Source organism: Acomys minous (assembly GCF_964271855.1).
Source record: "Acomys minous genome assembly, chromosome: 2".
NCBI lineage: Eukaryota > Metazoa > Chordata > Mammalia > Rodentia > Muridae > Acomys > Acomys minous.
This window is the reverse complement of record NC_140484.1, coordinates 99,786,847-99,812,146: the sequence shown is the minus strand read 5'-3', so window position 1 is coordinate 99,812,146 and position 25,300 is coordinate 99,786,847. Positions and strand designations below refer to the sequence as shown.

Genomic DNA, 25,300 nt, shown 5'->3' with positions numbered 1-25,300 from the left:
ATAAATATTTAATAATCTGCCTCAGATAAGAATGCAAAAGTCAGAGGTCTGCTGTAGAAATGGAAAATTACATTGTTTTTATTGCCCAATAAAAGGCAACCTCAAATTTGTTATGCTGCTTTATAGAGGTGGTTTAACTTAGTGTCCCCGGTTTCCTTTCTAGCTGACTCTACACTCAGTTACTAAGAAGCTCCTTGACCCAGACTATTTGCCTTCAGCTTGGCTTCCCTATGAATGACTGTGTGATATGAGGGACTTTGCACGTGCTGCTGGATGATTCTGTCTGAGAACTCAGCATCTGCATGGCTTCACAGGCCCATTGTACACCATTGAACAGTGATGTCAACAGAAACTGGCCTTCCTTGGGAAGTTGATTGTTTAAAAGCTTCCTAGGCGTATGCAACCTTGGCCAGTTCACTCATCCAGTCATTATAACACACGATCGGTGTGGATGCAAGTTCCTCCCATTCCTGAAGATTCTAGAAACACCTTGGGGCTGGCCCAGCCATTTGCTTCTTTTTCTCTTGCTCTCTTGCTGTGGGCTGTGTTTTGTTACCAAGGAAAAAGTGGCACAAACACAGTCTTCAGAAATAGCAAACCTAAGACACTAATATATTCTCTTAGGGCAGGCGCCTTTGTAGGACTCACCATCATGCATGTTGTGCTGGCTACTTTTATGGCAGCTCGACACCAGGTAGAGTTATTTGGGAAATGGGAAGCTCTGTTGAGAAAATTTCACAAGATTGGCCTGTCTGTGGGGGCATTTTCTTAATTGGTGATTGATGTGACAGCTCACTGTGGTCAGTGTCACCCATGGGCAGGTGGTCTTGGGTGCTTCAAGAAAGCAGGCTGAGCAAGCCATGGTGAGCAAGCCAGTGAGCAGCACTCTTCTCTGACTTCAGTTTTGCTTCCTGGTGTCTGGCCCCATGTCCCTCAGAGATGATAGACTCTTAGCTAGAAGTGTAAGATGATGAAATAAGCCCCACTTCCCCCGAGTTGCTTTTGGTCCTGGTTATTTATCATAGGAATAGAAACCCTAACTAAGACAGAAATTGGTAGCAGGTTGTTGGGTGTTATTGTGACAGACTTGACCACGTGTTTTGGGAAGGTTGTGGAGGGTTTCCAGAACTTTGGTCTGGGAAGGCCACTGAGTGCTCAGAGCTCGGTGGGCCATTCTGTGGTAGCTTCTTGGAAGACAAGCATGTTGAGAGCAATGCAGAGATAGAGGCCTTGTGATGGTTCGGAGGGAAATAAAGACCGTAACATGATAGTATGAGAGATATTTGGAATTGGTAACCATGGAAGTAAAGCCTTTGCTTTGTTGAGATAATTGGTGCTGTGGTCCAGGAGACAAGGCTGTTATTAGAAGTCAAACTTGGTAACGTTTCTGAGTTTCTCAGTTCACATTGGTTTTGAAGACATGAAGTGGTCATGAAGAGCAGCTGGGGCTTGGCACGATGTGGCAGGGATGGAGTCTTTGGAGGGAGGGCAATGATGAAAGCACAGCCTCCGTTGCAGTAGAGGCCCAGGGTTGAAGGAGTCATGAAGCAAGCTGAAGTTTGGTACTATGTGTCCAGGAGAAGGCGGAGCTCAGCTGCAGTGGCAACCCTCCATCTAGGAGAAGCTAGTATCCACGGACAATTGCCATGGATAGGAGCAAATGTCGAGTGCAGTTGGCCTAAGCCAGGAGACAAGCTGTGTGTGCTGCAGACGGCAGAGCCAGGGAAGTGAACTTGACCAGGTCCTTTGGAGCCCAGAGGATCATGAGTAGGTCTCAGATATGAAACACTGTCAAAATTTGGTTTTGCTTCAATCCAATTACAACTGTGCCATGGTTCTTCCTCCTTGGAGTAGGAAAGCATATAACTTATTTTTGATTTTACAGGAGCCCACAGTTTAAAGACTTTGAAATTTTATAGAGATTTGGAATTCCAGAGAGACGTTGGATAATTTAAGATACTTCTGGTATTTTAGAGAAACTTTGAACTCTAAACTTTTAACACGTTTGAAGTTTTAAAGTTGGGACTTTTAAAAGTTGAAATGTTTTAACATCGTGATACTATTATTAACATGTTATCTTGGGAACAAATGCAAAAGGAGTGATTCTAGTCCAATAGTGATGTTTGTTGACATCACTGTGGTCAATGTTGTGCTGGCTAGTTTTATGTCAGTTTGATACGAGCTAGAGTCACTTGGGGAAAAGGAACCTTAGCTGAGGAAAATGCTCCCACTGGATTGCCTAGTAGGCAAGCCTGTGGGGCATTTTTGTGGTCTCAGGGTATCAGGATACCCTGAGACACACATATGGTAATACATTGACAGTGTAACTTCTATGCTAGTCTGCATTCCCACAGCTATTTTATTGCTAACATTTTCAAAAACATTATCAAGGAAGGTTCATTACATGGCAAGAAGTCTACATAAAGCCATAGACTTAGTTTACATAGGAGGAAGTCAGTACTCTTCAGACTGACACATCTAGTCGTTACTGCTGACTGAAAAGCCAAGTGGCAGTAGATCCCGGGAGACCTGAGTGTAGAAGGACAAGGACTTGAGGTGACCAAGCAGATTGGAAAGAAGCAGAATGGCAGTGCATATACACCTCACCAGGACACTGCAGTGACAACCGTTCCCTGTGGTGGTGACTGTGATTTTCTTTTAAACTCCTAAATGTAGGACTTTAATATGTGACTGGAAGGTCATAGGAGCCTTTGTACTCCTGCCAAGGGTTGTTCTAAAGTTCTTAGCAGGAGTGTGGCATCAAGTTGGCACTCTGCCCATTCTCCATGATCCTTGTAATATCTCTTAGCCAGGGCTCAGAGAGGCAGATCACAGCGGCTCCCCACACCATGGGCCTCTGAACTATGATGCAGTCTAAGGACATATTGAAGGCTGACTAGGGACAGTGCTAGTGTGTGACAGGTAAGAGGAACACACCAAAGTCTCATTTCATCCCTTCTCTTGACCATCTTGTGTGATGATCTCCTAAGCATGGACAACATAAGACAGGAGATGGTATATAATGCCTAGATTAATGGATCAATTAAAAACCCTGTATGACTGTGGAGGTTTGCTAAAGTCAGCCAAAGAAAACCAACCTCAGAAGACAATATCCACAGAAGACAATTGCCAAGCTTACAAATTACAAGACATAAAGAAGATCATATGCCAGAAACCATTTTAGCCAAGGCAGAGTATTTCACAGCCATTTCTTAACTGGTCATATGCCACACTGTATCCAGTGGGCAGTCCAGGCAAACCCAGATGTTTCCCTGAATCTAAGGAGGAGGAAAGGACCCAGCCACTTTGTATCAGAGGCAGTTACAAAGTTACAAAGGCTTAGACTGTTCAAAAGTATCAACATAATGGCAATGGAGATAGAGTGTAGTGGGCAAAGTGGGTGCTTAGCACGCATATGCCTGTGGCATAGTGTGTGCCAAACATGCACATTGATCTCAGCCCTGCAAAACAGAATGAAAAACACACAGACACAACCAAACTTGTTCCTTGGCATGGGAGTAGCTCAGCCTTACACTGCTTGCCTATTACTCAAGAGGTCCTCAGCTGAATCTCTAGGGCTGAAACAAACAAACAAACAAACAAACAAGCAAACAACAAGAAAAACTACAATGAAAGAAGGGATGGGGAAGACAATATTTGCTTGTGTCAGGAAAGACAGAAAAAAAAATGGCAGAGATCCTCAATTCATAGCAGACAGGAAAAAACCCCAGTGAAAATGATTTTTTTCCCAGGCAACAAAGGCATTTAAATTGGGACAATACACTGGGCACCATGCGGTCTGCAGCTTTGCTTTCAGATGTTGCTGATACAATGTCTGACCACACACAGGCACATATTATAATCTCTCTCTGTATATCCAATCAGGAAATCTGGGGAAAGATTCTGAGTTTTTACTGTCCTGGTCTTCAGATTTTTCACTACATTTGAAGTTTTTAATAATAAGAAGCAAGGAAAAAAAGGGCAAATGAAAGGGTTTGTGAACACTGCTCAGTCAGCTGGACAGAAACTGCTGTTCTGGACAAGCATTAAAGGCAACAGTAACCCAGTTCCCTCCCACCATCCACCTCCAATGCCTATTTTATTTTCCTTTCTGAATGAGAGTCAAGCATCCAACTTGGGTCCTTCTTGTAACTTAGCTTCAGGGGTAATGGTTAGGAGTAGGGAGGGTGGGGCAAGGGCACGTGAGAGAACAGAAATCAGAGGTGAGGGGTATCTCTGGGATTTGCCAGAGACCTGGGATAGGGGAGGCCCCAGGAAATCTATGGGGGCCATCCTATTTGAGACTCCTAGCAGTGGGGTGGGTGCAGGGGTAGGGGGCGGTTAAGGAGTCTGAAGTGGCCACCTGCTGTAGCCAGGCAGGACTTCCAGTGGAGGGATACGGACACCAAACCACCTACAAAACCTTCGACCCAAAATTTGTCCTGCCGACAACATGTGAGGGACAAAGATGGAGCAGAGACTGAGGAAATGGCCAACCAAAGATTGGCCCTACTTGAGTCCCATCCCATGGGAGAGAACCAATCCCTGACACTATTAATGTTACTCTGCTATGCTTACACACAGGAGCCTAGCATAACTCCTCTAAGAAGCTTCACCCAGCAGCTGATGGAAACAGATGCAGAGACCCACAGCCAAACATTAGACAGAGCTTGGGGAATCCTATGGAAGAGTTGGGGGATTGATTGAGGAGGCCCGAGGGGTCAAAGAATCCACAAGAAGACCTACAAAGTCAGTTAACCTGGACCCATGGGTGCTCACAGAGACTGAATCACAAACCAAAGAACAAATATGCAGACTGGTCCTAGGCCCCTGCACATGAGTAACAGATGCATAGCTTGGTCTTCATGTGGACCCACCAACAACTGGAACAGGGGCCCTCTCTGACTCTGATGCCTCCCTTTGGATCCTGTTCCACTAACTGGGCTGCCTTTTCTGGCCTCAGTGGGAGAGGATGTGCCTAGTTCTGTAGCGAATTAATGTGTCAGGGCAGGTTGGGACCCATTGGGGACCTCACTGTTCTCTGAGGAGAGGGAAGAAGGGCAGAGGGGTGTCTATGGTGAGACTTGGAGGAGAGGAGGGGGGCTGCAATCAGGATGTAAAGTAAACAAATAAATGTTTAAAAAGGTAACATTAAATTAAAAATAGTGTTTTAAGACAAGGCTTATTTTCTTTTGCTTTTATCACTCTTAATACACACAAAACAAATCATAGCTGCAACAGTGACAATGACACCATCACATTCTTCTCAAGAATGATGCCATTGCCAGGCATGGTGGGTCAAGCCTGTAGTCCCAGCACTCGGGGAGGTACAGGCTGGTAGATTTCTGTGAGTTCAGGGCCAGCCTGGCCTGGTCTACAAAGCCAGTCCAGGACAGCCAGAGCTACACATTTAAACCCTGTCTTGAAAAACCAAAAGCCAAAAACCCAAAACAAACAAACAAACAAACAAAAAACCAATGACAACAAAAAAGATAGCATTCTACACTCAAATTCCAATGCAATATGAAAGACATTTCTGATTTCTTTTCCACTATAACTCCCATGGTGGCTGCTGCATGGGTTTAGCCTGATTTCCTGGTAATCTTCTAGGACTCTGAAGCCTTTTAAAGATGTTGGCAGCCCTCTCACCCTGCCACAAGGACCCCAGCATAGGACTTACTTTTCAGACTTCTTGTTCTCTGGAGGAGAGTGCCACTCAGGCATTTGGGTCAGCATGGCACCGCCTCTGCTGGAAATGCCCCATTGCTGCCACAGGGGAGGTATGTGAGCCCAGTTAGCTCCTGAGAACTCTGGAAGAGTAAGGGGAGAGAATGCTCAGTGTGTCAAAAGTGACATAAATAAACCTTAATAAAAAAAGAATAACAAATTCAGTTGGTATGGTGGTGCATGCCTGCAGCCCCAGCACTCTGCGAGTTTGAGGCCACCCCAGTTTACAAAGTGAGTCCAGGACAGCCAAAGCTACAAAGAGAAACTCTGTCTTGGGAAAAAAAAAAAGAACGAGAAACTCCACTTCCAACATGGGGGGTAGGGTGGGGTGGTCACTCTACCACCAAAGTGCATCCCTGACCCAGGAACCATTTCTTCCTTTTTAAATAAAATGCTTTGAAGATTTATTTTTTTATTTAAAACTATCTATGTATGTGTCTGTACCTGTATGTCAGGTATGTGCATGTAAGTGGGGGTACAGAGGCCAAAGGCATTGGATCCCCTGGAGCTGAAGGTACAGGCAGTTGATGAGCTGCATGACAGAGGTGCTGGGACCTGAACTTAGGTCCTTTACAAGAGCAGGGTGCACTTCTGACCCCTGAGCCATCTCTTCAGGAATTGCTTAGTCTTTGTTTTAAGCTGCTTGGCCCTGTTATTAATAACTTTAGGACAACTGTTTCAGGAATTTTGTTAATTGGGCATGAATAATTTACATAACTTCTCTTAACTTTTTCTTTCATTATAGGCTGCCTTTCAGTAATTCTTTGTAAGTGGTTTTCACTGGCAATACATTTTTGGAGTTATTTAATAAAAATTAGAAGAATAAAATAGAGAATGTGACTTAGTTGTCAGAAAACAGACTTGAAGAACAAAATTGGAGCTCTGACATGCAACTTCTGAGCATTAGAAGTCTCAGCTTGGGAAAAAGATACATGGCTCACTAAGAAAGCAGGGAATCCAGAGGTCGACTGTCACTTAGATGGCCTAGGATTTTGATGAAAGTGCCAAGACAATTCAGTAAGGAAGAGATGGTCTTTTTGTTACAGGGAACACTAGGTACTAATATGTAAAAGATGAGGTTAGGTCCTTACTTAGCAGCATACTTATATCCAAGGCTAACAACGACAACAACAACAACAACAACAACAACAACAACAACAACAATTCATCTCAGAGGGAAATCTGAGGAAAAGCTTTATAACATTGGTTTTGACAGTTGTTTCTTGGTATGGCAGAAAAGACAGGCAGATGTGAGTGACACAAACTGCTTGTGACGAACATTACGAAGTCATTAAGTAGAGGCCTCACACTAGCATAACATTTACAAAATATGTAACAAACTAAGAAACAGCACCCATTTTGATCCCGAGTCACCTTTGCAAGCTAAATCCCTTCTTCCCTTTTCCATCCCCCTGGCCTGGCCTATGGCACAGCCCAGCTCCTCCATATCTGCAGCCAAGAATCAGATTTGCTCAGGAACAGCCTGTGCCGGGTTAAGTTGCTTATTCCCTTTCCCAGCCTTTCACCCCATCTGTTGCCATCTCCAAACCACAGGCCTTCCAACCTGCTTTCTTAGAGAATCATGTTTGAGTGGTAAGCCACTCCTTTCTTCTCTTCTCTTCTCGTTCCCTCTGACTGCTGCTACTTCTGTACCCACAGGCAGAGCTCAAGACCTGTGGTTTGGGAGCCATCTTTCCAGTTAAATAGTTTATAGACTATCTTTACTTGCCTAGCTCAGGTCACTCATCTCTTACTCTCATCAAATAGAAGACATGCAGATTGTCTTAGCAGACACAAAACCAAAGAAACAACTCCACATGGCCAGGCCAAATCACAGAACAAACCCAACGTGAACGGCCAAGACAGCACATCTGCCATCAAACCCACTAGTCCTAGAGAAGTGTGCTCCAGTGAGAGTTACCTAGGGGACACAGAATTTAAAAAGAGAGTCAAGGAGTTTAAAGGAGACAAGAACAAAGACTTTATTGACTATCAAGAGGATAATAATAAACACCTGAGTGATGGTCAAGTAAAATATGATGACTACAGAACTGAACGAAATAAGAAAGATAACTCAGGACTTGAAAGATGAATTCAACAAAGAGATGGAAACATTGAAAAGAAGACAAACTAAAATAAAGATAGAGTTGAAAAAAATCTCAGAAAACTCAGAGAAAGAAAAGGAGAATGACCAGAGCAGAGGGTAAAATGTCAATACTTGAAGATATAGCAAGTAAGCAGAGAATATGAACAATTTAAGAACATAGGAAAGGGCCACGCAAGGAATGTGAGGCAATCAGAAGAGCAAACCTTCGAATTATAGGCACGGATGAGGAAGAAGAATCCCAAGTTAATGGCATAGATAAGATGTTTAAGAATATCATATACAAAAAGCACACAGAACTCCAACTAGATGAGGCCAGGAAAAAAAATCCTCTCCATGGCATATTATAGTCAAAATCTAAACATACAGAGCAAAGAAAAAGCCTTTGAAAGCTGACAGAGAAAAACTGTAAGTCACACGTAAAGAAAATCCATTAGAACCACAGCGGATTACTCTCCTTAGCACCTGCCCAAAGGTGCACATCCTACCCCACACAGACTTGCTCAGAAATATACATCATTATCCTATTCACAATAGCTAGAACATTGAAACAACCTAGGTGTCCTTCAGCAGATGACTAGATAATTAGAATGTGGCAGCATATACAATGGAATATTATTCAGCTGTAAAGAAAAAAAATCACAAAACCACAAGCTTGTGGTTAAATGGACAGACCTAGAAAAGATTATGTTGAGTGTGGTCACCTAGACCCAGAATGACAAACACCACATGTTCTCTCTCATCTGCAGTTCCTACCTCCAAATCCTTAGATGTGAGCACACTACAGGGAGCAACTACACAAATCAGGAAAGTTTAGAGGGACTGGGGAAAGTAGGGACTTCAGAAGAGAATAGCAGAATACAAGTAATGGAGGTGGGAATGGGAAAACACGAGGGTGGCTTCAATAGAGGAGGAGAGTGGGAGCGCAAGACAGAGGAAGGAGGGAGGATGGCCAAATAACATCAAGGCTGTTTGATAGTACATTATGTTTACCTAAATAATATACAATGTATATAAGTGTTTGTGGACATATACCTCTCTCCCTCCCTCCATCCCTCCCTCTGTTTCTGTCTCTGTCTGTCTGTTTCTGTGTCTCTGTCTCTATGTCTCTGTATCTCTCTGTTTGTCTTGTCTGTCTGTCTCTGTCTCTCTCTGTCTCTGTCTCTCTGTCTCTGTCTCTCTCTGTCTCTCTCTGTCTGTCTCTCTATGTCTCTCTCTCTCTCTCTCTCTCTCTCTCTCTCTCTCTCTCTCTCTCTCTCTCACACACACACACACACAAGCTATGCTTCTTGGACTGACAATGCTCCCCACAAGAACCATACACTAGTACCAGGCACAGGAAATATTCCTTTGAGCATAGTCCAACTGACTCCCCAAACAGTATACAACATTGTCCTCGGTTCCCTCTCCTATCGCTGAAACCATTGCACACGTAGGACCCAGGACTTGGATGTTTTGAGCTAAATTTAATCCGAAAGCCTCCTTCCTTCAATGTAGCTTCCACAGTACCATGAAGTACCATATAAGGTCTCCGGGGGGGGGGGGGAGCAATTAATAGTCCTACCCAGCTGTGACACCCATGAGCCACACCAATGGCCAGCATGGAAGATATACATGAAGGTGCAATAAGTGGCACAAAAGGTTGGTAGTAGTCAACTGTTATCCAATTGGACCCAGGGCCCACTCACCAGTAGGGAGATCATGCCTGATGCCAAAGACCAAGCCACCTACCTGGGGCTAGTTAGATCATGGGTTTTTTTTTTTTAAAGAAGACAATCTACCACTACTTTGCTAGACAAGCATAATTCCTAAGTGTACTCTTAGTACTATCCTTATGCCCACAGACCAGTTTAGCTTTCAGACTCCATCAAAGAAGCTTCTCTTTACAGTGAATAGAGACCATTACAGAAAACCACAAGTAGACACAGCATAGAGATCAACATAGAGACTCCGGGGTCCCCAGTGCTGGTGGATACAGCTGTAGCACAGTCCTTGCGACTATCGCTCAGAAAACAGGTTTGTTTCTCCCAGAAATTGGTGCATAAATAAGACCTGGACAATGATGATATTAATAGACATGCTAATGCAGAAGAGGGGAAATCCCAATGGCAGGTGCTACCCCTAGACAAAGAACTTCAGGTAACTAAGGACTGTGGGAAGGGAAAGAATAAAGCTGTCTCAAGGATGAGCTCTCTGATTGGTTACCCAACACAAAGTGAACAGCCCTGAAATCAAAGACACACAAACAACACAAAACAACAACAACAACAACAGAAGGTGAACTCAGAAGGTTGAATTTCATAATCGTGCATATATTTATGTGTGTGTAAACAATAATAACGAAAAAAGAGGCTATCAATCTGAGAATTGGGAGTATGGGAGGGGAGAAAAGGGAGAGAAGTGATATAATTATATTTCAATTAAAAATGTATTAAAATAGTACTGAGAATATTTAGCAAATTCTAAAATAAAATAGAAGAAAACAAACCGCGAAGTAGAAAAATGAACTAACTAAATAGGAATTTTGAAGGCACAGAAGAATAAATAAGTAAAAATAGAAAAAAACACCCTTAAATTTTCCCACTTAATCAAAGAAATACAAATAAAATTCACAAATGTGCGCCTACTCGTCATCAGCGCCAGTGGAGACAGGCTAAGGTCAGTCATATGGCCTTTACCTCTTGCCTCCCTTTTGTTTGTCTTTTCACCTGGAGGGTTTTTTTTTTCAAAAGCCCCTTCTCTCATCCACTCAAAGGTCTTACTTTGAGGAAGCTGTTCAGGCAGTGCCCTCTGTTCCAGGCTGGACTCAGCATCCTGCCCACCTGAGGGCGCCAGCACTCCAAAGATGGTTGAAGGCTGGTTGAAGAATGGAGGCCGGTGCAGTCAAGTTTGCTCACCCTTGTCAGGACAGGCATGTGGAGGGTGGCTTTCTCTGTTAGACATACTAATAAACACCCATAGTGCGAGTGGGTTTCCGGGCAATGGACTGAATCCATGCAGTGGCCACTCAGGTTGTCCCTGGATTAGTCTGGCCCAGGCACTGTGTATCCGGCCAGGTGCCCACCTCTGCCTCCGGCCTGCTGGGACTCACTTTTGCTTCTGGTTCTCAAATGGACCCCAAACCTGTAATGTGTGCTGGCTAGGTTATCAGGAAATCTAAATCCAGGAAATGCCTAATGGCTTCTGGGAATGAAGAGGAGGTTGGTTCACTGTGCACCGTAGGATGCTAGGAGTACAGAGTGCATCTGGGATGAATTATGTAGCGATCCAGAAGGCTGAAGTGCTTCTCAAAAATTCCAGTCTCCTAAAGAGAAATCCCGGAGAGCTGCCACTGATTTAAAAAAAGTTTGGACTTGGAGAAAGATGAGGGTGGGGCTAAGGGAAGGAAAGGTATCAGCCAGCATCAAGAAAAGGATGATGTATGCACTTCAGTCCTAGGAGAAATAAGGGTTACAACAAAGAGCCTGTTCTAGCAGTACATAGCTCAGTGCTTGCCTAGCCTGTGTGAAGCCCCAGTTTCATGCTTAGCGCGCGCGCGCACACACACACACACACACACACACACACACACACACACACACACACACAGAGTCATGAAGACCTAGGTTCATCTCTGCAGAGCAGCTTGGCTGGCTGGGATAGGCACACCCCGAAGACACTGTCCATCAGGAGACTGGGGCTGCCTCTCTCAATGCCCTAAAGTTGAGAGCAGGCCCCAAAATGTGCCCGGGACAGTGAGCACAGTGTGCCTGCCAGGAGTTCTGGTGAGAGCAGACTTCTGACCTTAACACCCACATTACAGCTGTTTTTCCCCCAGCCCCTATACTCCACAGAGGCCCAGCCTGTCCTGGACAGTCCCTTCAGGTCTGTGTTATGCATTTCTCTGTTACCACAAGCCTTGGACCACTTCAAGGGACCCAGCGAGGAAGACAAGACAGATTCCTGAAAATGCTCTAGGAACCCATGAGATTTCATTGTCTTAAGGTTATTCTAAAGGCAAACTATAGGCACCATATCAGAGCTACAGATAAGATAAAGGGAACCACCCTCCCTCAATAGCTTGCTGTCTGTAGGAGGAGACAGACCTGGACACCAGGAGCTACAGTATCCCTTGCTCTATACTGACCCCGAGGGTTATACTCTATACTATAAAGGTTAACCAGTGGAGGAAGTTAAGACCTCGCGATAGACCCTGGAAGAGGCCCACTTTGGGTACATCAGAGGCAAGCATCTGCAGAGTCAGATGAAAATGGTGCCAGTTCCCACTAGTTGGGCTGCCATTCCTATGACCTTCTTGTGATAGGGCGAACTGAATTTCATTGACTTTCGCATCCATGTCTGCGCTGAGGCCTCATGTAATTTTTGGCTGGTGGCTTTGTCTTTGTGCGCCTGGCTTGTTTCACTTGCTCTTGGTGGACTCTCCACCTGCAGCAGTTGCCACAGCTGATAGAATGATGGCTCTAGGATGCTCTTGGCACCACAGAAGACAGACGCTGAGGAGGCTGAGGCATAGCTAACTATGCGTTGGGGTCCCAGCGGGTGAATGTGAAGAGCTGAACTCTGTATGCATCCTTCTTACTCCTTCATAGCAGCCCTGTGCAAAAAAGGCTAGCTAGCACCTTACTTTACTATAACCCGTCCTACCGAGAGTGCAACCTACACGAGTCCCACAACAAGTCACCTAGAATCTGCACATCACTTAGTCCCACTGCTCTGGCATGATGTCACTCAACGAGTCCTGAGACACATGCAATGCTGTATCCGGCTGTGAAGGCACTGGCTATGTGATTCCCAGGATGCCCGATGCTGCAGAGGTGTCATCTCCATCACAACCCGTCCCCAAAGCTCAGGGGCCACCACAAAATAAGGGACGGAGACATTGTAATCACCAGAGAATTTATAGCCCAGGCCCCCAGCCCATTCATTTTCTGTTTCTTTCCTAACCACGCCTGGAGTCTACTACTGCTCCCCCTCAGTAGCCGTCCCCTGCCTTTCTCAGCAGCAGCCAGGTGCTCTCCCTTCCTGAACCTACAGACATTCCTCTCTTGCCAAAAAGTGTTTCCCATCTCACACTGGTTTAAATTATGCAGTGATAATTATGTCTTACTCAAGGTGAATTTTCTTCCCTCTATTCAGAGTGAAAGATATCTATAATTTTTTGTTCTTCCTTTGACCCAGAAGATTTTCACATTACATGTGATCAGGTGGCACAAGTTTTACTCTAGTGCACTGAAATTCATTAAGCTTTGGTAAACGTTATTTATTGCTTCCCTAGTTTTGTTGCTCTTTATTGAGAGAACCACCAATGTGGATTAAGGGGAAAATGCCACCTACAGTTTCTGTGTTCAAACATTTGATCTCCAGCCCACAGCGCTGTTTGGAAAGGCTGCATGACCCTTGGAGGTGGCACCTAACTGTGGGAAGTGGGTCACAGGGAGCAGGCTTTGAGAATTTATAACCCAGGCCCCCACCCCATTCCTTTTCTGCTTCCCTATTGCAGGTCCTGCTCTTGCCTCATGCCTCCTGCTGCCACACCCTCCTGACCACCAGGGCCGTGTCCCTACTGAACCAGAAGCCAACACACATCCTCCCTTTCTTTAAAAATATTTTCATTAGTTCTTTGAGAATTTCATATAATGTATTTGATCATATTACCTCAATCTCCTCCCAGACCCATTCGACCTCTCTCCCTCCCCAATTTTGTGGCCTTACTCTTAAATAAAACAATAACTCATCGACTTCATTTTGTGCTGCTCATACACTCCTTGTTTTTTTGCCATCCACTGGAGTGAGGTCAACCTACCAGGAGCTACATCCTTAAGGAAAACTGACTCCCCAACTCTAAGAAGCTACCAACTGCCTGCAGCTCTTCAGTTAACAGTGGGAGCTCATGAACCCTTTCCTACTTCACGATAGAACATTGGATGGCTTGGGCTTGTGTAGGCGTCCACATATGCTGTGAGTTCATGAATGCAGTGGTCCTATCATGTCCAGAGTATACTGTTTCTCTCCCACCCTCTCACCCTTCTGGCTCTTACAATATCTCCATCTTCTCTTTTGTGATGGCCCCTGAGCCTGTGGAAAGATTGTGATGGAGATGACCCATTCGTTTTTGAACATACCACTGAACTTATTCTCTGTATTTGGCTAGTTGTGTAACCCTTCCATTCTTAACCTGCTTCTTTCCAGGTATTCTCAGCAGTGAGAAAAAGTAACCAATATACCTTCTAATATTGCACCCCCCTGCTGCCTCTCTAGGCTCTAAAGCTCAACTCTATGGTTCTTTCTTCCAGCTGGTTTCTTCCAGCCTGCACATCCAATTGCCTCTTCTCCCACTGCATCACCTGGGAAATTCCTAAATTCTTCTAGAACATCCTGTTTTCATTTTGAAGACAGGAATAACAGTACCTATTAAATAGCTTGGTGCAAGGAGCTAGTGAGAGGTTGTGCAAGCTGGAGGGCAAGTGCTATGAGAGTAAATTCCAGAAAGCCTGGAATTGCCTGAATTACTTTGGTGAAACCAGAGCAGTTTGGACACAAAGTATGAAGCACAGTGATTGATGCTGCTCATGAATCCAAGGTGAGTTTTAGGTGGAATGTACCAGCTTGTCAGCATTGCTCATTGCCAGTTACAAAGCTGATGGCTTCCAGAGCTTTGGGGGCAATGTGTAGTGTCAGAACTGGCTTTGTTGTAATGGTGTACCTACCTGAGCAGTAGATATGAGTATCCCTGGCTGTGACCCCATGTTGATGGGGGTGATACTAAGAGGGAACTCACATTTGGTACATCTCAGGAAGGAGAGTGGGGGCAGGGAGGGGGGACGTGATGGGCGGGGGTTGGGGAGCCTGTGTTAGGCTCTGCCTGCCCTCGCACTTACTGAGAGGGAGCTTGTGCTGCAATGCAGGTCCTTATCTATGCAAGTGATGCTGCATCCTGGCCTTTCTTGGTGACAAACTATAGACTTGTAAGCACTGTGGCTTAGGGCCTGCCTCACGTGCCGTCATTAACATCAGAACGCATCTGACTACCACCGTTAGAATGATACTATCCTAACTTTTCTTTCTACACCTTCATCGATCATGATTCCATGCTGAACTATTTATGATTAGTTTTTTTCCTTCCTCTGTTCATCACTTAGCTCATTCCGTGTGCCCCATTGTCATATAACCAAATCTGGATCCTGTCCTTACCACCTGACTAAATCATCACTTTCTGAGGACTGGACCTCTGACCTTCAGCTCCCAGTTACCATTCTGCTATAACCTTGAGCTACCCCTCACAGTAGTCTTTTAGTTTTGGAATAGTCTGCATCTCATACTACTGCTGTTTGTCCCCCTTGATTCCCTTTTATTCTCACAAACTAGGAGTTTTCTTTCAAATTCCATATGTCCTTTAATTGCTAATACCACTTATGCATACATGGCTTCTGTGTCTTTCTGTATACTTTTCTTCTTGTTCTCTTTTCCTTCAGTTCATAGTCTGTACTTCTGTCCATTTGTATGTATCACTGGCTCTTCAGACTCTTTAAAAATTAAACTCACTTTGTGGAACACCTGCCTGTTCTCCAAGTCAGTTAAACCTGACAGGATTCTTCCTTGCTTTCTTCTTCTCTCTCTCCACGGCTCCTTCAGATATCTCTCTTCCTCCGTGAGCCACTCTCCCATCCCCACCTTCTCCATTTCTCTCACTGCTTACTACTTCTCCCCTACCCGGGACATTACACAGTCCTGACAGTCAGGGAATGGCTTTCTGCAGCTTTAGAGAGAGCTGCCCATCCTCTGGGTACAGCCATCGCTGGATCTCCTGATCTCAGGTACACAAACTCAATTTAGTCATGGGAACCATCAGACAAACTCAAAGGTCATTTCACAAAGTAACTGCCAGTATTCTTCAAAAGTAGGAAGGTCAAAAAAGGTAAGAGAAGCTAAGGAACTGTCACAGTTTGGAGGAAACCAAAGGGACACGGCAACCCAATGCAATGTGGGACCTGGACTGGATCCCAGAACAGGCAAATGATGTTGGGAGGATACAGGTGAAATGCCAAGCGTGTTGTTAGAGCACAGTCACTGCTGTGCTAGTGTTGATTCCTGGCTCTGAGTTCCTATGGTTCTGAAAGGTCATAATGTTTAGGAAGGCCAAAACTGACCTGGAAATATAAACTCTCTATAAATGTTCTTTAAGATTAAAATTATTTACGACAGGCTGGGTGAACTTGGTGTGGTGGCACATGCTGGTAATCCTAGAACTCATGAAGCAGAGGCAGGAGGGTCACTGAAGGTTAAACCTGGCCTGGTCTTTGTAGATAAGTTCCAGGTCATCCAGGGAGACCCTGACTTAAAAAATTACTAAGACAATGAAAGCTTATACATATTATAGATTCCAGTAATAAAAGAGTGTTTCACCACACCCTGCAGATATCAGAAAAACAATAAAGAAGTAACAGATTAATGGAAAGTCTATGTACATATTTAATAGTTTAGAGGAAACAGAATAATTTATTGGAAAGCCCCAGATAGAAATGGATGGAACATTACCAAATTCATTCTATGAGACCACAGTCACATTGATACCTAAATCTCACAAAGACCCAACAAAGAAAGAGAATTTCTGACCAATTTCTCTTATGAATATTGATGCAAAAATACTCAATAAAATACTTGCAAAACAAATACAAGAACACATCAAAGATATCATTCACCATGACCAGGTAGGCTTCATTCCAGACATGCAGGGATGGTTTAATATACGGAAATCCATCAATGTAATCCATCATATAAACAAACTGAAAATAAAAAACCACATGATCATCGCCTTAGAGGCAGAGAAAGCATTTGACAAAATCCAACACCCATTCACGTTTAAAGTTTTGGAGAGATCAGGGATACAAGGCACATACCTCAACATAATAAAGGCCAATACAGTAAGCCAATAGCCAAAATCAAATTAAATGGAAAGATACTCAAGGAAATTCCTCTAAAATCGGGGACCAGGCAAAACTGCCCACTATCTCCACATCTCTTCAATATAGTACTGGAAGCTCTAGCCAGAGCAATAAGACAACAAAAAGAGATCAAGGGGATCCAAATGGGAAAGGAGGATTTGCAGATGATATGATAGTGTACATAAGTGACCCCCAAAATTCCACCAGTGAACTCCTACAGCTGATAAACACCTTCATAAAATTGGCTGGATACAAAATTAACACAAAAAAGTAAGTAGCCTTCCTATATACAAATGACAATCACGCAGAGGAAGAAATTAGGAAAACTATACCCTTCACGATAGCCACAAGCAATATAAAATATCTAGGAGTTACTCTAACCAAGCAAGTGAAGGACTTGTTTGAAAAAAAAAATTCAAAACTCTGAAGAAAGAGATTGAAGATGACATGAGAAGATGGAATAATCTCCCTTGTTCATGGATCAGGAGAATTAACATAGTAAAAATGGCCATCTTACCAAAAAGCAATTTACAAATTCAATGCAACCCCTATCAAAATACCTAAATTCTCAATTGGTTTAAACACGAGACAAATAATTTATGTGGTCCTACAACTATTAAAGAAATCAAAGTTAGAATTTAAGAAGTCCCTTACAGAAATATGTACATGATTTCACTGGCAAATTCTACAAAACACCTAGACAAGAATTAGCACCATTTTTACACAACCTCTTCCAGAAAATAGAGCAGAAGGGAACATTCTCACACATCTATAAAGACAGTATCACCTTCCTTCCCAAGCCAGAGAGACTGAGTGTGTACTTCAGACTCATAACCCTCATGTAGATTTTAAAAATGCTTAACAAGTATCAGCTAGTAAAATTGAGTATTACACAAAAATAATTACATGCTATGATCAAATGGAATTTATTTTAGGAATGCAAGGGTGGTTCAATATTTGAAAACCTGTTAGTATAATCTCCCGTACTAACACACAAAAAGAAAAATGACAAGAGCATATGATTGATACAGACACAGTCTGGTCAACTTAATATCCCTGCATGATAAGACTTCTTAGAGATGAAGAAAAGAAGAGAACTGGCTCCTTCTAATAAACAGAATAACCACCCTATATTAGCACTGTGGTTAATGATATTAAAGCAATATACTTTCTTCTATGGATGGGATGAGAAAAATATTGCTTCTTCTCACTCTGATTTGATAGAATGCTTGGAATTCTAGCCAGTGTCATTACATTAGATAAACAACATACATATTAGAATAAATGGAAAAAAATGAAGTTTATGGATGACATAACACTTTATGTATTAAGTTTACATAAAACAAAACCTCCTAGAAGTAACTTGCAAGCATTGCAAGGTCACAAGATACAGGGGTGCACATATAATCAATTTTATTTCTCTGTGTTACCAATGAACATGTGGATATTCACATTAAAACATACTACCATTTTTATCTCCTAAACAGAATTAAGTTCTTATAAATCTAAAAGATAAATCTTGTAAACTAAACACTATAAAAAAGGTATGGAAGACAAATAATAAATGCAGAGTACATTGTTCAGAGGATTGGAAAATTCAACATGCTAAAAGATGTCAACACAGTTCAAACTGACTTTCAGATCTTGGGTAATGTCTGTCAAAATCTAGTATTTTTTTTTAGATAGAGTCAACTATATTATAATATTTACATGAAAAGAGAGAAAATTTGAAAGAGAAAATTAAAGTAGTAGAATTCAAAATAGCCAATAATAAAGGGTACAATAACATAGTCTGGCATTGGTGGAGAGTGGATATTTTATTGTTAGAACAGAACAAATAACCCATGTTAGACAAATGCAAATAAGTTCACTTTTTTTGTCTTCCAGGAAATGGTAGTCTTTAAAAATTTTTATTAGTTAAACATTTGTAACTACAATGTGTTTTAATCATATTTGAAACATTTCCTCAGCTCTTCCCAGATCCACTCTCTCCCTACTCAGCCAGCTTTGTGCCCTCCCCACCTTTGTGCCCTGCTCACTTTTGTGCCCTGCCCACCTTCGTGCCCTGCCCACTTTTGTACCCTGCCCACCTTTGTACCCTGCCCACCTTTGTGTCCTCCCCACCTTTGTGGCCTGCTCACCTTTGTGTCTTCCCCACCTTTGTGTCCTCTCCACCTTTGTGCCCTGCCCACCTTTAACCTATCAAGACCAACTTGTGCTGTCCACTTATTTTTGGGTGTATAGCCTTCCATTGGAGCGTGGCTTACTGAGCCGGGCTATATTCTTAAAGAAAATTGACTCTCTCTCCCCCAGCTGCTTATAACCACTAATAGCTCCTCTGCTAGGGTTGGGACTTCATGCCCACCTTTCCCTGATGATGGGATTTGATCTGGCTTGACCTTGCACAGGTCTTACGCATGCTGTCTCAACGGCTACAAATTCATATACCGAACACTGACTTCCTGTGTTCAGATGACACTTTCCATGTAGTCATCTAGCACACTAAGCTCTTACACTATTTCTGTTCCCTCTTCCACAGTAATCCCCTTGTCATAGGTATAAAAACAATTTGTACCCAAATTGTTGTCCTGCTAACACATGGTGCTGGGTCAAGTGGATGAGCATGGGTCTTACACTGTGCACACACATGTGCTATGCATGGCATATGTACAGAATTAAAATGAATCATACATTATGTCTTAGTTAGGGTTTATATTGCTGTGATAAGACACAACAAAAATCAATGTGGGGAGTAAAAGGATTATTTCACCTCACAACGCTCAGGCCATACTCAATGATGGAAAGAAGTCAGGACAGGAACTCAAAGCAGGATCCTGGAGGCAGCAATGGCAGCAGAAGCCATGAAAAAATGCTACCTATTGGCTTGATCATTGCTTTCTTATTCAGCTCAAGTTTGCTTATCCTGCTTTCTTACTCAACTGAGATCCACCTACTTAATTGGGCAGGTCCCTCCCACATGCAGTAATTAAAAAAAAGTCCCACAGTCTTGTCTATAGGCAATGTGATGAAGTTATTTTCTCAGTTGAAAATCTTTAGCTTGTCAAAAGCCTCAGAGACCTACAGAATATGGCATTTTAAGATGTTTTTATTATTCTAAAGATTCTTTGACAACAAGACAAGTTAACTCCTGGCAACACCCACCCTGCTTCAAAGAAAATGATGAGCATCAAAGAACATCCTTATGGAGATGGCTTCAAATGTGGCAAATAAGCCACTGGGCAAAATGTCCTCATTTCTACCGTAGACAGAATTCGGCCTAAAAATAGGCAAGTTTAGATGCAGGCAGAGTCGATGGCCAAACTCTGTCAAGACAGGGTAAGCAAATCCTGTTTCACAAATACGTCTGTCAGATATATTGGACCAGAAGGCTGAAGTTGATGCTCTAACATTATAGAGAGTGGTGGGTGACTGGTCAGGCATAAACTGTCTCGGTCATTTTTTTCTTTTTGGAGGCTGCTAACCTGCACTTTTGGTTCACTCAGATATTTAAGTTTTATTCCTTCTCAAATCTCTGATGGGGTTAAAGACCGATAGTTCAGGCTTTCAATTAAGCTTAGGAGTTAGGGGTTAAGGTGTTTTTTAGATCGAGATAGATGATTTAAGTTAATAGAGGCAAGACATGATAGATATTGATCTTCATTTAGAAATGTAGACCCAACAAGACGGGAAAGATGTTTACTTCAAGTTTGCCAAACGCAAATGGCCAAATCACTATGAATGTAACCTTTATATAATTCCTGATTGTTTTGTGGTTCTTCCTGCTGTATGTAGCTTATTTTATTCATGTATAATAATATAAATGTATATGTTTAAAAAGAAACAGAATAAAAAAATCTTTAGCTTGTATTGAGTTGAGAAAACCCAACCAGCACAGTTAAAGGTACCATATGACCATAAGATGTTTAGAAAATCAATAGGAGGGGATCTTAGAGATGCAGGGTTAGAGAGGGAGCTTCTATTAGAATTAATACCAGAAGCATGACCTGGAAGGAGAGTAACCGGTCAACTTGACTGCATAAAAATGAAAAGTTCTGTAAAGGAGGGTAAAGGATCCACTACCAATGGAGAGCAAATACCTGTGAGGTGTGCATCTGTGCAAGGGCTGCTATGGAGGCTACATGAAGACTTGACTTCTCAAAACCCCACAGTAAGGAAAACACAATGAGAAGCAGCACAGAGATCTATGTCATTGAAAGATTACGGCTGGCAAGTAAGCACATAATAAAATGTTAAGCATCGTTAGGCACAGGGGCCATGCAAATGAAGACAAAGTGAAGCATCGCTGCACACACATTAAAAGGCAAAAGTAAATAAACCACAACACTTGGGTACTGGTGCACATCCAGGGAGCAGGCCACTCCCACCATGGGCTTCTATAACACTCAGTTCTAATAAGGCGCTGGGAGTAGGTCACCCATGCACTGTGGGTTTCTATCGTATCAGTGATGGTGAAGATACAAGGAGCAAGTCACTTATGCTGTGGACTTGTGTGACATTCTATGCTGGTATAGATGCAATATAGGAGGCCCACCCTCTGGCCTTGCAAAATGAAATGAGGAGTTTCACATTTCTCAGAAAACTAAACCTTCAAACATCTCAAAAATAATGACTAGTCTAATGGGCATTTATTCTATAGAAAGAAAGCTTATGTTCACACCAGTTCTTGCACAAGAATGTTCAAGGCTATATCCCTCAGAGCTAAAAGCTACTGAAACTGCTTAAGATGAATGATGAAATCAAACTAAGGTACAGAATACTATGGAAAACTACCAAGGAAGGAAAATGAATAGACTTTTGACGTCTCAACCATCTGGATGAATATTCAGAGAAGCATACTGAATGTAAAAAGTCAAATGTTTATTTATTGTATGGTTACATTCATATGGCATTGCTAAAATAGAAAGATAGAGAAATCAAGATAAACTAATGGTTTCCAGGGGTGATGGATGGGTAAGTGACAAAGGCTGCACTAAGGCTCGCTGTTGTGGTGAGGACACTCTGTATGCCAAACTGAGTGCAGTGGAGATCTGCTGTGATATGAGGTTATGGCTTTGCAGGACGCTGCTGTTGGGGAAAATGGGTAAAGGGTACACTGGAACTGTACTTAGAACTACATATAAATCCACAAGGACTCCAAAGTAGAGTGTTTAACTAGTGTATGCTTTGCCCCTTGTTTTAAGCTCTCTCCCTTAACTACTCCTTGTAATGACCCGTTGACAAGTGTGCAAATCCAGATGCACCGATGTGTCCCATCTCTGTGGTTGTCTACCATCACCTGGATTTCTTAGGTTTCTGTATTCCCTATTTTTCTCCAGGAACTTGGCATTTAATAAGGTCTGCATTCTACTTGCTGCAGCCTCTCTCAGCAGTTGGACCCTCAACCCATGGATGGATCCCATTAGTTTTCATTTCCTGCTCTGTATCATGTTCAAAGTACAGTCCTGAGACCCCGCCAACACTGGCATATCCTGATGCTTATCAGGCACAAACGCCTTTACCCCAAGCGGATACACCATGCCAGAGCTGTGCTGCAGCCATGTGTTCAGATGTTTCCTTCATCGAAGTTTGAAAGGGGCTGATTTGCAATGGGTAAAGAAACTCAAGTGAGGTTAAGAGTCTCCCACCCGCCCCTAAAAGGCACTGTTTGTTTCACAGGGACATAGAAGTGTTTGGTATGATGGCCAGGAAAAAAATGTTTTATAGTTGGAAGCAGAGCTCAATGGACTGTTCTAGTCAGAGGAAGGTATGAACATGGAGGCAAATGTATACAGTAGAAGCTGGACTTCAGGGTTTTCAGGGGGGAACAGGCCTTTACTAAAGACTGGGTCAGGGGACATTTGTGTGATACATTAATTCAGACTCTGGTTCCTGAGAACCCTCGTGCAATTGAATTGATATGATGGAGCTGTTTGTTTGGAAGAGGGAATTTCAGGATAGGAGAGCGTTTGGACTCGCGATGAAGCAGCAGCTGTGATTGTTAAATAGGTCAGCACCATTATTATGCTGTCCTGGGGCAGTAGAGAAGGTGTCCTGAAAGCAAGACCTACTACTCGGAGGCCACGTCTTGTGGGAATCTGAATTCGTGTAAAGGAAGAAAGCCTAAGTCAAAGGAAGGGGTTCCCTGCTCCTCAAAAGCAACTACCCAGGAAAATGTTCCCTTTAAGCTGTAACCTTCAGCCCCGTCCCCATAGACCCATGCTTTTCTCAGAATACAAAGTACAATCTAATCTTCAAAAGCCCCCTTTAAAACACAGCTATCTCAGCTTCTGAAAGAGGATCCTGGGAACCATGTGTCAGGGTTGGAGTCTCTGCAGTGTGGCCCTGAGAAATTTCTGGAAGAAACTATGGCCGAGGGGCCTCAGTTAGTGGAGAACCCAGGATATTGGAGACACCAGTACAGTTGGACATTTTCCAAGTACATCTGCAGGCATGAAGTTGTGTTGGCCTAAGGTGAAGCTGTGTGTACTGAGGGAAGCAGAGCCGAGGGGCTAATGTTACCTAAGCCTTTGGGAGCTCAGACGATTACATTACTGACGGTAGACATTGAGGTGAACTATTTGATGCTTGCTATGCTGGATTTTTGTAATTTTTTGGTTTAATTATTTTCAGTTTTGCCTTTATTCCTATCTTCATAAGAAGAATGTTTGACTGTATCACTGTATGTTTGCTGGAAGTATTTAACTTGGCTTTGATTTTATAGAAGCTCTTACTTTAAGAGACTTAACTCTTCCAGATGTCTCCGGACTGGAGGACATCTGAACTCACAGAGCCTGTGACATCAAACACAAAACCTGCACAGTTCAAGCCCGATGCGGTTCCACCATTGAGAGGGACAAGTGGAAACAGGCTTCCACCCCTAACCAAGAAGCTATCTGCAACTGATATCCACCAGCAAAGTGAAAATTTGTTTCTGCCATCGCGTTCCACTGGGTGGGTATATTAACCATACTTTCAGAGCTGTCCTCCTTCCCAGGGGTAGTTGGCCAACACAAAATGAGCTCACTGGTATTTCTGTAGACCTTTGGTCTCATTTCGCTTTGTTTGGGGGCTCTTTTTTTTTATTGGTCCTTTGTTTGTATATTTAGGCTCCCATTTTTATGATTTGATATTTTTTCATTTTTCTGTGTGGCATGTTTCTTGTTTTTCTTTTTTCTTTTCTTTTTCTTTTTGGGAGAACGAGGCAGAAAACAAAGTTTGGTGGGTGGGGAGCTGGTGAACATCTGGGAGCAACTGGGAGAGGGGAAAATCTGATCAAAAATATTTTTCAATAAAAATGTATTGGAATATTTGAAGACTACAGCTGTATTTATTTATTTATTTATTTATAACTTATTCAGATTACAAACTGATTGTTATCCCCTGGCTTGTATCGTCTCATTCCCACTCTCTCTCCCTCTTCTTCCCTATTCCCTTCCCCTAGACCTCTGACAGAAGGGGACCTCCTCCCCCACAATATGACCATAGCCTAACAGGCCTCATCCAGATATCCTGCTTTCCTTTCCTCTGTGTGCCCACCAGGCCTCCCCACCAAGGGGGAAGTGGTCAAATTGGGGGCACCAGAGTTCATGTCAGAGGCAGTCCCTGCTCTCCCTACAACCGTGGAGTATGAGCTGTTCACTGGCAAGATCGAAACAGGGGGTCTAGGTTTATTGCATGCATTGTCCTTGGTTGGTACAGCAGTTTGTGTAGGGCCCCTGGGTCCAGATCCAATGGCCTTGGTGGTCTTCCTGTGGGGCTGTAACCCTCTGGGTCCTTTCATCCCCCCCATTCTTCCATACTACTGTACTGTAGATTATGAGAGAAGCATGAGTCTTTGGGGACAGGGATGAAGGTTATAGCTTATAGGAATGTGTTTCCATGGAAAGCTAGTTAGTGCGAAGTTGTGATGGTTGGTCAGACTTGTCAACTTGACATAATCTAGAATCACAGAGGAAGAGATTCTTAATGAGACTGTCCAGATGAGGTTGGCCTATAAGCATGTCTATAGAGGACTGTCTTGATTGTGTTACCTGATGTTGGAGGACTGGCCCTCTCTGGATAACATCATTTCTTGGAGAAAAGGATCCTGAATTGTATGATAGTGGAGAAAGCAATCTGAGCACAAGCATGCGTGTTCTCATTCTTTCTATATTTTTAATTTTACTTCTATTTATATTATACTTTATTTATTTATTATTATGTATACAGTGGCCCACTTGCATGTACATCTGCATGCCAGAAGAGGGCACCAGATCTCATCACAGATGGATGTGTGCCACCATGTGGTTGCTGAGAATTGAACTCAGGACCTCTGGTAGAGCAGACAGTGCTCTTACCTGCTGAGCCATCTCTCCAGCCCCCTTAATTTTACTTCTAACTATTTTTATTTTTGAGGACATAATTATAAATTTTCTCCCTTAACTTTCCTCCCTCAAACTCTCCCATATATCCCACTACTGCTGACCTCTATTTTCACTAATTGTTGCTGCATGCATATATATTCATATATATTCCTCAGTATAACCTG

At 43.0% G+C, this 25,300-nt stretch overlaps 1 protein-coding gene across 5 annotated transcripts in view; it reads right to left on the bottom strand.

The window, feature by feature from the left end:
• The window catches only part of OTUD7A (OTU deubiquitinase 7A), a 317,547-nt gene that overhangs the window by 143,775 nt on the left and 148,472 nt on the right, over positions 1-25,300 (bottom strand). For all 5 annotated transcript variants that reach the window (XM_084755965.1, XM_084755964.1, XM_084755968.1 and 2 more), the window contains one exon: positions 5,681-5,810. The gene's annotated coding sequence lies outside the window, so the exon portion shown is untranslated. The remainder of the gene's footprint in view (positions 1-5,680; positions 5,811-25,300) is intronic.